The sequence below is a fragment of the Balaenoptera acutorostrata genome, chromosome X (assembly GCF_949987535.1).
Source record: "Balaenoptera acutorostrata chromosome X, mBalAcu1.1, whole genome shotgun sequence".
In the NCBI taxonomy this organism is placed as follows: Eukaryota; Metazoa; Chordata; class Mammalia; order Artiodactyla; family Balaenopteridae; genus Balaenoptera; species Balaenoptera acutorostrata.
Window position 1 is genome coordinate 24641157 of NC_080085.1, and position 12296 is coordinate 24653452.

The window sequence follows — 12296 nt, forward strand, 5'->3', positions numbered from 1 at the left end:
TCTTTTAGTTTTTGCTTCTCTGAGAAATTCTTTCTCTCTCCTTCTATTCTAAATGATAATCTTGCTGGGTAGAGTATCCTAGGTTACACATTTTTCCCTTTCAGGACTTTGAGTGTATCTTGCCACTCCCTTCTGGCCTGCAATGTTTCTGTAGAGAAATCAGCTGATAGCCTTATGGGGGTTCCTTTGTAATTAACTCTTAGTTTTTCTCTTGCTGCCTTTAGAATCCTCTCTTTAACTTTTGCCATTTTTATTATAATATGTCTTGGTGTAGGTCTGTTTGGGTTTACCTTATTTGGGACCCTCTGTGTTTCTTGTACTTGGATATCTGTTTCCTTCTTTAGTTTTGGGAAGTTTTCAGCCATAATTTCTTCAAATACATTTTCAATCCCCTTTTCTCTATCTTCCCCTTCTGGAATCCCTATTATGCATAGATTGGCATGCTTTATATTATCCCATAGGTCTTTTATATAGCTTTCTTTTTTTTTTTTCATTTGGCTTTCTGTCTGCTCTCCTGATTTGGTGATTTCTTTTATTCTATCTTCCAGGTCACTTATTCTTTCTTCTGTATTACTCATTCTGCTATTCATTGCCTTTAGCTCAGCTTTTCTCTCTGCAATGAGTTTTCTAATTTTCTTGGTTCCTCTTTATAATTTCTAGTTTCTTTTTACAGTACTCTCCATTTCTGTTGATAGCCTTTCTTAATGCCTTCAGTATTTTCATTATCTCCTTTTTGAAATCAGTGTCTGTTAGACTGAAGTGATCTGTTTCATTTTTTGTTCTTTCAGGGGAATTCTCTTGGTCTTTTAGCTGGGAGTGGTTCATCTGCTTCTTCATTTTACTTATATTTCTCTTACTCTGTGAGTTTAGGAGAAACAATTATCTACTGTGGTCTTGGAGGACTATTTATATGTGGGGGGGCATCCCTGTGTAGCTTGTGTGGGTTTAAAATATTTGATGCAAGGACTGTTTTTAGTATGGATGACTGTTGCCTGTTTCTTCAGCATGTGCTGGTCGTTATCCCTTCAATAGAAGGTGTACAGAGGCAGCAGTTAGTTCCTGGTCCTGGGGTTCTCAGCAGTGGTGGCAGCTCAGGCGTGCCCCCAGAGCACATGATGGGAGTGGAGGCAGCTCGCAACCACTTCTGGAGTCCAGGCAGGTGGCAGTGGTGGATCGCAACCAATCCTGGCATTCAGGTGGGCGGTGGTGGTTGTTTCTGCACAGCCAACCCCAGTCCTGTCCCCGGGTCTGATCTCTGAAGCCCAAGTTCCAGCACCCAGCCCCCACCTGCACCAGCGGACCCACACCTCAGACTGGGGAGTGCAGGGCGGCAGCACTGACTGTCTGTGCAGTTCTCCCTCCACTCTGGCTGTCGCAAGCCAGCTGCTGTGTTCTCCTCCAAGGCTCTGAAGCTCCCCTTCTATCTGGGCCGATCTCCCCACTGCTGAGGGGGCTTCCCAGGGTGCAGGAACATTTCCTCTTTCACAGCTCCCTCTCAGGGGCTCAGGTCCCATCCCGATTCCTTTCTCACTTTCTTTTTTTTCTTTTTTCCTACCAGGTTACATGGTGATTTTCTTGCCCTTTCAGCAGCCTGAGGTCTTATGCCAGCGTTCAGTAGATATTCTGTGAGAATCATTCCACACGTAGATGTATTTTTGATATATTTGTGGGAGAAGGTGAGCTTCATGTCCTACTACTCTGCCATTTTTATTGTGCCTCCCTTCTAGGAGTTTTATAATTTTGTGTTTTACATTTAGGTCTATGATCTATTTTGAGTTAATCTTTGTGAACGGTGTAAGGGCTGTGTCTTGGTTCATTTTTTTGCACACGGATGTCTAGTGTTCTAGCACCATTCGTTGAAGAGACTGTCTTTGCTCCCTTGTATTGCCTTTGCTCCTTTGCAATATCAGTTCATTATATTTACGTGGGTCTATTTCTGGGCTGTTTATTCTGTTTCATTGATCTGTTTGTCTGTTCTCTCACCAATACCACACTGTCTTTATTACTGTAAGTCTTGAAGTCAGGAAGCATCAATCAGAGCATCAAAGTTAAGACTTTGTTCTTCTCCGTCAGTATTATTTTGGTTATTCTGAGCCTTTTGCCTCTCCATGTAAACTTCAGAATCAGTTTGTTGATAGCCATAAAACAACTTGCTGGGGTTTTTATTGGAATTGCATTGATTCTATAGCTCAAGTTGTGTTAGTTCTTCTCTAAATGTGTGAGAGCATTCGCCTGTGAAGCCATCTGGTCCTGGGCTTTTGTTTGAAGATTTTTAATCACAGTTTCAATTTCAGTGCTTGTGATTGGTCTGTTTATATTTTCTATTTCTTCCTGGTTCAGTCTCGGAAGGTTGTGCATTTCTAAGAATTTGTCCATTTCTTCCAGGTTGTCCATTTTATTGGTATATAGTTGCTTGTAGTAATCTCTCATGATCCTTTGTATTTCTTCAGTGTCAGTTGTTACTTCTCCTTTTTCATTACTAATTCTATTGATTTGAGTCTTCTCCCTTTTTTTCTTGATGAGTCTGGCTAATGGTTTATCGATTTTGTTTATCTTCTCAAAGAACCAGCTTTTCATTTCATTGATCTTTACCATTGTTTCCTTCGTTTCTTTTTCATTTTTTTCAGATCTGATCTTTGTGATTTCTTTCCTTCTGCTAACTTTGGGGGTTTTTTGTTCTTCTTTCTCTAATTGCTTTAGGTGTAAGGTTAGTTGTTTATTTGACATTTATCTTCTTTATTGAGGTAGGATTGTATTGCTATAAACTTCCCTCTTAGAACTTCTTTTGCTGCGTCCCATAGGTTTTGAGTTGTCATGTTTTCATTGTCATTTGTTTCTAGGTATTTTTTGATTTCCCCTTTGATTTCTTCAGTGATCTCTTGGTTATTTAGTAGCGTATTGTTTAGCCTCCATGTGTTTGTATTTTTTACAGTTTTCTTCCTGTAATTGATATCTAGTCTCATAGTATTGTGGTCAGAAAAGATACTTAATATAATTTCAATTTTCTTAAATTTACCAAGGCTTGATTTGTGACCCAAGATATGATCTATCCTAGAGAATGTTCCACGAGCACTTGAGAAGAAAGTGTATTCTGTTGTTTTTGGATGGAATGTCCTATAAATATCAATTAAGTCCATCTTGTTTAATGTGTCATTCAAAGCTTCTGTTTCCTTATTTATTTTCATTTTGGATGATCTGTCCATTGGTGAAAGTGGGGTGTGAAAGTCCCCTACTATGATTGTGTCACTGTCCATTTCCCCTTTTATGGGTGTTAGCATTTGCCTTATGTATTGAGGTGCTCCTATGTTGGGTGCATAAATATTTACAATTGTTATATCTTCTTGGATTGATCCCTTGATCATTAATGTAGTGTCCTTCTTTGTCTCTTGTAATAGTCTTTATTTTAAAGCTTCTTTTGTCTGATATGAGAATTGCTACTCCAGCTTTCTTTTGATTTCTATTTGCATGAAATATCTTCTTCCATCCCCTCACTTTCAGTCTCTATGTGTCGCTAGGTCTGAAGTGGGTCTCTTGTAGATAGCATATAGACGGGTCTTGTTTTTGTATCCATTCAGCCAGTGTATGTCTTTTGGTTGGAGCATTTAATCCATTTACATTTAAGGTAATTATCAATATGTATGTTCCTATTTCCATTTTCTTAATTGTTTTGGGGGATTTTTTTGTAGGTCTTTTCCTTCTCTTGTGTTTCCTGCCTAGAGAAGTTCCTTTAGCATTTGTTGTGAAGCTGGATTGGTGGTGCTGAATTCTCTTAACTTTTGCTTGTCTGTAAAGGTTTTAATTTCTCTGTCAAATCTGAATGAGATCCTTGCTGGGTAGAGTAATCTTGGTTGTAGTTTTTTCCCTTTCATCACTTTTAATATGTCCTGCCACTCCCATGTGGCTTGCAGAGTCTGCAGAAAGATCAGCTTTTAACCTTATGGGGATTCCCTTGTATGTTGTTTGTTACTTTTCCTTTGCTGCTTTTAATTTTTTTTTTGTTAAATTTTTGATAGTTTGCTTAATATGTGTCTCAGCATGTTTCTCCTTGGATTTATCCTGTATGGGACTCTCTGCACTTCCTGGACTTGATTGACTATTCCTTTTCCAATGTTAGGGAAGTTTTCAACTATAATCTCTTCAAATATTTTGTCAGACCCTTTCTTTTTCTCTTCTTCTTCTGGGGCCCCTATGATTTGAATCCTTATGCATTTAATGTTGTCCCAGAGGTCTCTGAGACTCTCCTCAATTCTTTTCCTTCTTTTTTGTTTATTCTGCTCTGTGGTAGTTATTTCCACTGTTTTATCTTCCAGGTCACTTATCCGTCCTTCTGCCTCAGTTATTCTGCTATTGATTCCTTCTAGAGAATTTTAAATTTCATTTATTGTGTTGTTCATCATTGTTTGTTTGCTCTTTAGTTCTTCTAGGTCCTTGTTAAACGTTTTTTGTATTTTCTCCATTCTATTTCCATGATTTTGGTTCATCTTTACTATCATTACTCTGAATTCTTTTTCAGGTAGACTGCCTATTTCCTCTTCATTTGTTTGGTCTGGTGGGTTTTTACCTTGCTCCTTCATCTGCTGCATATTTCTCTGTCTTCTCCTTTTGTTTAACTTACTGTGTTTGGGGTCTCCTTTCCACAGGCTGCAAGTTCGTAGTTCCTGTTGTTTTTGGTGTCTGCCCCCAGTGGGTGAGGTTGGTTCAGTGGGTTGTGTAGGCTTCCTGGTGGAGGGGACTGGTGCCTGTGTTCTGGTGGTTGGGGCTAGATCTTGTCTTTCTGGTGGGCAGGGCCACGTCTGGTGGTGTGTTTTGTGGTGTCTGTGACCTTATTATGATTTTAGGCATCCTCTCTACTAATGGGTGTGTTTGTGTTCCTGTCTTGCTAGTTGTTTGGCATGGGATGTCCAGCACTGGAGCTTGCTGGCCGTTGGATGGAGCTGGGTCTTAGAGTTGAGACAGAGATCTCTGGAAGAGCTCTCACTGACTGCTATCACATGGGGCTGGGAGGTCTCTGGTGGACCAATGTCCTGAACTTGGCTCTCCCACCTCAGAGTCTCAAGCCTGACACCCGGCCAGAGCACCAAGACCCTGTCAGCCACATGGCTCAGAAGAAAAGGGAGAAAAAAAAAGAATGAAAAATAAATTCTAAAAAATAATAAATAGAAATTATTAGAATAAAAATATAATAGTAAAAGAGAGCAACCAAACCAATAAACAAATCCACCAATAACAAGCGCTAGAAACTAAACTAAGATAAACATAAAAATCAGATACAAATCAGTTACAGACAGCAAACCCCAAGTCTACAGTTGCTCCCAAAGTCCACCACCTCAGTTTTAAGATGATTCGATGTTTATTCAGGTATTCCACACATGCAGGGCACCTCAAATTGATTGTGGGGATTTAATCCACTGCTCCTGAGGCTGAACAGAGAAATTTCCCTTTCTCTTATTTGTTCGCACATCTCCAGGGGTTCAGCTTTGGTTTTAGACCTACCTCTGCATGTTGGTCACCCCAAGGCAACTGTTCCCACCCAGACAGGACAGGGTTAAAGCAGCAGCTGATTAGGGGGCTCTTGCTCATTCAAGCTGGGGAGAGGGAGGGGCACAGTAGTCATAATTGGAATGCGGGGCAACCCTGTGGCTGCAGAGACCACCATGACACTGCAACAGCCTGAGGCACACCGTGTGTTCTCCCAAGGAACTTGTCCCTGGATCATGGGGCTCTGGCAGTTGCATGCTGCACAGGCTCCCAGAGGGGTTGTGGATAGTGACCTGTACTTGCACACAGGATTCTTGGTGGCTGCAGCAGTAGCGTTGGTGTTTCATGCCCGTCTCTGGGGTCTGAGCTGATAGCCGCGGCTTGCACCCATCTCTGAAGCTCATTTAGGTGGTTCTCTGAATCCCCTCTCCTTGCACACCCCGAAGCAATGGTCTCATCTGTTCGGCAGGTCCAGACTTTTTCCCAGACTCCCTCCTGGCTAGCTGTGGCGCACTAGCCCCCTTCAGGCTGTGTTGATGCAGCCAACCCCAGTCCTCTCCCTGGGATCTGACCTCCAAAGCCCGAGCCTCAGCTCCCAGGCCCCACCCACCCCAGCGGGTGAGCAGACAAGTGTCTCAGGCTGGTGAGTGCTCGTCGGCACTGATCCTCTCTGCAGGAATCTCTCTGCTCTTTGCCCTCTGCACCCCTGTTGCTGCATTTTCCTCTGTGGCTCCGAAGCTTCCCCCCTCTGCCCACCCCCCGTCTCCGCCAGTGAAGGGGCTTCCTAGTGTGTGGAAACTTTTCCTCCTTCACAGCTCCCTCTCAGAGGGGTAGGTCCCATCCCTATTCTTTTGTCTCTGTTTTTTCTTTTTTCTTTTGCCCTACCAGGTACGTGGGGAGTTTCTTGCCTTTTGGGAAGTCTGAGGTCTTCTGCCAGTGTTCAGTAGGTGTTCTGTACGAGTTGTTCTACATGTAGATGTATTTTTGATGTATTTGTGGGGAGGAAGGTGATCTCCACGACTTACTCCTCTGCCATCTTGAAGGTCCCTCACTACCCAGTCTTAATCCAAGGACCTTACCTCTTAGCATCTTTCTCTTCCTTATGCCACATGTAAATGAGAGTGGCCATCCTTCCATACCATGTAATGTAGGATCTGGGAGCTTCGTGCTTCAGTTTCTAATGACACACTGAACACTGTTCCACTCCACTGTTCTTACTTCCACTCATTATTGAAAGCAATAGTAATTTCATTGCAAGGGGAAAGTGGAGGGTATCAATATTTGTTTAGTATCTTTTAGAAAGCAGGAAATCTACACATGTATTAATGAAGTAGTAAATTTTCACATCTGTGATCTTTTAAAATAAGCCTATCAAATATTTATTCTCTTTCAACAGCCAAAAGAAACTCGAGTTAAAAGAAGCTAAATAACTTCCCAGAAGTCTCACAAATAATAAATGACTGGACAGATATTTGAACCCAAAGACTGGTCTTTTAAAGTTTGTGCCCTTCTATTACACCAGCTTTTCTCAAAGTATGGTCCCTGGACTGGCAAAATTGGCATCACCTCACAACTTGTTGGAAGTCCAAATTCTTGTACCTGATTCCAGACTTACTTACCTAGATAGTGCCAGAATTAGGCCCAGAAATCTGTATTTTAACAAGTCCTTCAAATGTTTCTGAACCATGCTAAATTTTGAGACTGTCTGTCCTATGGTATATTTTTTTTCCAGTGAAAAGAAACAGATAATATCTTTGATCCAGCTTTAGATACTGTTCCTCTTCGAAATTGGGTCCTGTGAGCCCCAAAGACAGCCCTGAACTTTAAACACTGTTTCTGTTAAGTTTATTCAAGGTTTTGTTTACTTTGTTTTTACTTGAGGCTGGTAAATAGTCTATTTCCCGGACATCATCCCAAGTCTCTCCAATATTACAGTGCCTTTCATTTAATGTTTATTTGTTTATTCATTCACCCATGCACTCATTCATGCAACAACTATTATTTGAAAGCCTTTCATGTGTTAGGTACTGTGCTAGACTAGAAAGATTAATGGGCCCCCAAAGATGTACATGTCCTAATCCCCAGAAACTTTGAACATGTTCTATTACATGGCAAAGGGAAGTTAAGGTTGCAGAAAGGTTGTTAATCAGCTTAGCTTAGAATAGTGTGATTTTCCTGGATTATTATTAGTGCCCCCAAAATGAAATACTTAGGTATAAATCTTAAAAATATGCATAAGATCTATACAAGGAAAACTAAAAAACCCTGGCAAACAAAATCAAAAAATAAAGGGAGAGATATTCCATGTTCATAGATAGGAGGACTCACAATTGTCAAGATGTCAGTTCTTCCCAATTTGATCTATAGATTCAATGCAATGGCAATCAAAATTCCACCAAGTTACTTTATGCATATTGACAAATTGATTCTAAAGTTTATATGCAGAGGCAAAAAACCCCCCAAAAAGCCAACACATTATTAAAGGAGAAGAACAGTATTGGAGGACTGATGCTACCTGACTTGAAGACTTACTATAAAGCTACAATAACCAAGACATGTGGTATTGGTGCAAAGAATGGACAAATATTGGGCTTCCCTGGTGGCGCAGTGGTTGAGAATCTGCCTGCTAATGCAGGGGACACGGGTTCGAGCCCTGGTCTGGGAAGATCCCACATGCCACGGAGCAGCTGGGCCCGTGAGCCACAATTGCTGAGCCTGCGCGTCTGGAGCCTGTGCCCCGCAACGGGAGGGGCCGCGATGGAGAAAGGCCCGCGCACCGCGATGAAGAGCGGTCCCCGCACCGCGATGAAGAGTGGCCCCCGCTTGCCGCAACTGGAGAAAGCCCTCGCACGAACCGAAGACCCAATACAGACAAAAATAAATAAAAATTAGTTAATTAAAAAGAAAATCCTTAAAAAAAAAAAAAAAAGAAAAAGGAAGATAATTGGTAAAGAAAAAGGCTGTTAGTACTGTTGAATCCTGTTTAAAAAAAAAAAAAAAAAAAAAAGAATGGACAAATAGATCAGTGGAACAGAAGAGAGAACCCAGAAGTAGACCCACATAAATATATGACAAAGGAGCAAAGGCAATGCAATGCAGCAAAGACAGTCTGTTCAACAAATGTTTCTGGGACAACTGGACATGCACAAGCAAAAATAAAAAAAGAATCTAGACAGAAACCTTACACACCTCACAATAATTAACTCAAAAATGGATCACAGACTTAAAATGTAACATGTAAAAGTATTAAACTCCTAGAAGATAACATAGGAGAAAACCTAGATGACCTTGGGTGTAGTGATACCTTTTTTGATATAACACCAAAGACATAATCCATGAAAAAATAACTGATAAGCTAGAATTCATTAAAATTAAAAAATTTTTGTCCCATGAAAGACAGTATCAAGAGAATAGGAAAACAAGCCTCAGATTGGGAGAAAATATTTGCAAAAGACACATGTGATAAAGAATCATTATCCAAAATATGCAAAGAACTTTTAAAACTCAACAATAAGAAAACAAACCCAAGTAAAAAAATAGGCCAAAGACAAGACACCTCACCAAAGATATGATAAAAGATGGAAAATAAGCATATGAAAAGATGTCCCACATCATATGTCATGAGGGGAATGCAACATAAAACAATGTAATATCATTATGTACCTATTAGAATGGCCAAAATTTGAAACATGGACAACGCCAAATGCTAGCAAGGATGTGGAGCATCACAAACTCTTGTACATTGCTGGTGGGAATGCAGAATCGTTCAGCCACTTTGGAAGACAGTTTAGCAGTTTCTTACAAAGTTAAACATCCTCTTACTATATGATCTAGCAACTGCACTCCTTGGTATTTAGCAGAAGGAGTTGAGAACTTATATCCACACAAAAATCTGCACATAGACATTAATAGCAGCTTTCTTCATAATTGCCAAAACTTGGAAACACCCAAGATGTACTTCAGTAGGTGAATGGATAACTAAACTGTGATACATCCAGATAATGGAATATTTTCAGCGTTAAAAAGAAATGAGCTGTCCAGCTATGAAAAGACATGGAGAAACATTATATTCATATTACCAAGTGAAAGAAGCCAATCTGAGAAGACTACATACTGTATGATTCCAACTATATGACATTCTGAAAGAGGCAAAACTGTGAAAACAATAAAAATATCAGTGTTTGCCAGGAGGTGGGGACGAGATGAAAAAGCAGAGCACGGAGGATTTTCAGAGCAGTGAAAATACTCTGTATGATATTAAATTGATGGATATATGCCATTATACATTCATCCAAACTCATAGAATATACAACACCAAGAGTGAACCCTAAGGCAAACTGTGGACTTTGAGTGATTATGATGTATCAATGTATGTCCATCCATGGTAAAAAAAAAAAAAAAAAAAAAAAAGTACCATCCTGGTAAGTGATGTCGTTAATGGAGGAGGTTATACATATGTATAGTCAGGGGGTATATGAGAAATCTCTACTTTTTTACAATTTTATTATAAACTTAAAACTTCTCTAAAAAATAAAGACTTTTAAAAAGTAAAAATAAAAAGTTTTATTTAAAAAGCAACTTAGGTCCCTTAAAAGTCAGTTTCTTCCTTAGCATTTCTTTTGCCAGTGTGAGTGTGTGGGAAGAGAAACTGTTTTACTGAAAGACTTCTAAATAATTTTTTCTAGCTACAGATTTTGAAAAAGCATTTAAAAACAGTTTCACAGTGTACTCTCCTGGATGACAACTTTCCTTTGATGCAGAGGAGTGACTTTTAAAAAAAGTAGTTTTTAAATAGTTGTTCTCCCCAAGGCAAAGGTACCTCATTCTAATGTCTTTTCAGCTCTTTGCCCTTCTTCATTATTTTTCAAGTCTTTCAGCACTACTGATACAATTTCCCAATATTTTATTTAGTGGGCTGGACCAAATGAAGTACTTAATTCTGTGGTGCCATTCATTTTGAAATCAAAAAGAAAAATATTCTAGGTAACAGGACTCAATTTTTTTCTGGATTTAATTTCCCATACATGTTTTAGTTAACCATTTCAGCCTGGTTTTCTTTTCTTTTCAATAAAAGAAACATAAAAAGCTCAAATCTTCATGGTTGTAAGAAGAGATATAAAGATTAAAAATGGAGTTGCTTTAAGTACTCAACAATTAAAAGTAAAGAAAATAAACAGTGTCCTGGAGTTTTACTGCAATACCCACAGTAGCAGAAGAAGGGTGTCATGTTTACTATGACTTTTTTTTTGATATTTCACCAAACTGTATAATATAGTTTGAATTTCTCAGGCCTTGTTAATAATGCAGAAACCTCATATTTGTATATAAACTTCCTTTTGGAGAGTTAAAATCTCCTTTATAACATTTCCTCTAACCATGCCAATATTCTACTTGGAAGGCTTAGTTATTTATTTTATTCCCAATAACAAACAAGAAAATGAGACATAAAGACTCAGGATATCTGATATGCATTCATAAGTCTGAGAAGTTGTTGTGTCAAAACTACAATGCATCTATTTCTTAAGTTCCAAACTATCAATTCAGCTTTGACTCTTTCCTATGTTAAAAGTAAACCATTATTCTTTAGGGTAAGAAACTTCTATCCATGACTGGATTTACCTTCCTGTGTGACACAACTAAAAACAAGACAAATTATGTATTAAAAACTCGTTTAGACACTATACATCAGGTATCAAAGGACAATCATCCCTGAGATCAGGAAATTCAATGGGGTGAGCCTGTGACTGCATCAGCTTACTGTCTAGAGAGTGTTCCTAGGCCCCAGCACAGTGATGGAGAGCCTCGGCAGAACCTGGAGGTCACACTGAGTTGAGAAGATGCAGCTAGAGTCTGGATATACCAAGGCAGCTAGAGTTTTCAGGGAAATATACCAGGGAGAAAAGAACTGCACAAAGAGAGAAGTCCAGAGATCTGCAGAGGGTCCCCAAGTCTTCTTCTAAGTATAGACCAATGCATATATGTGAGGAAATTAACTGATGTCAGAGAAAGAACTGTTCAGAGGCAATTCTCCATGGGTCTCAGTATTAGTTTAAACAACAGATATTTATTTTCTCACAGCTCTGGCAGCTGGAAGTCCAAGATCAAGGTGCTAGCAAGATTGGTTTCTCCTGAGGCCTCTCTCTTGACTTGCAGACCTTATTGTTGTGTCCCTCCATGGTCTTTTCCTGTGAGTGTATATCCTTGGTGTCTCTTCCTCTTCTTATAAGGAGATGAGTCATATGGAATTAGAGCTCCAACCTTATGACCTCATTTGATCTTTATTACCTTTTTAAAGGTGCTATCTCTAAATAAACTTACATTGGGGATTAGAGCCTCGACATACTAACTGGGGGGGGGGGGTCATAATTCAGTCCATAACAGTCTCTTTCGTTTCTACATGTCTTACAAACAGATTCACTAACTGCCTTTGTTCTAGTATATCTTTTCAAGAATTTTTATAGTGAACTCTCTTAGAGTATAAATATAATGTCTCCTTTGGAAGCAAAGAACAATCTTGCTTACTGTTTAGTAAAAAAAGAACTAGATTCACTAAGCTTAGGGTTTCCTTCCTATAATGTAACCTTCTGCATGTGCAGAAGTCATCTGGTCCTCTTCCCACTATCCTGTGAGAATTGGGACTCACAGAACTGATGAACTTTGTCCAGGGTCTTGTGACTTCTGTCAGCATTCCTGACACTGTGGCAGTTAAGCTGTTAACTAGCAAGTAGGGCAAAGCTGAGCCCTTTCACAGATTTTCAAAAGTACCACCCAAAAGAATTAGATCACCATATCTCCCACAGGACCACCAATAGTTCATG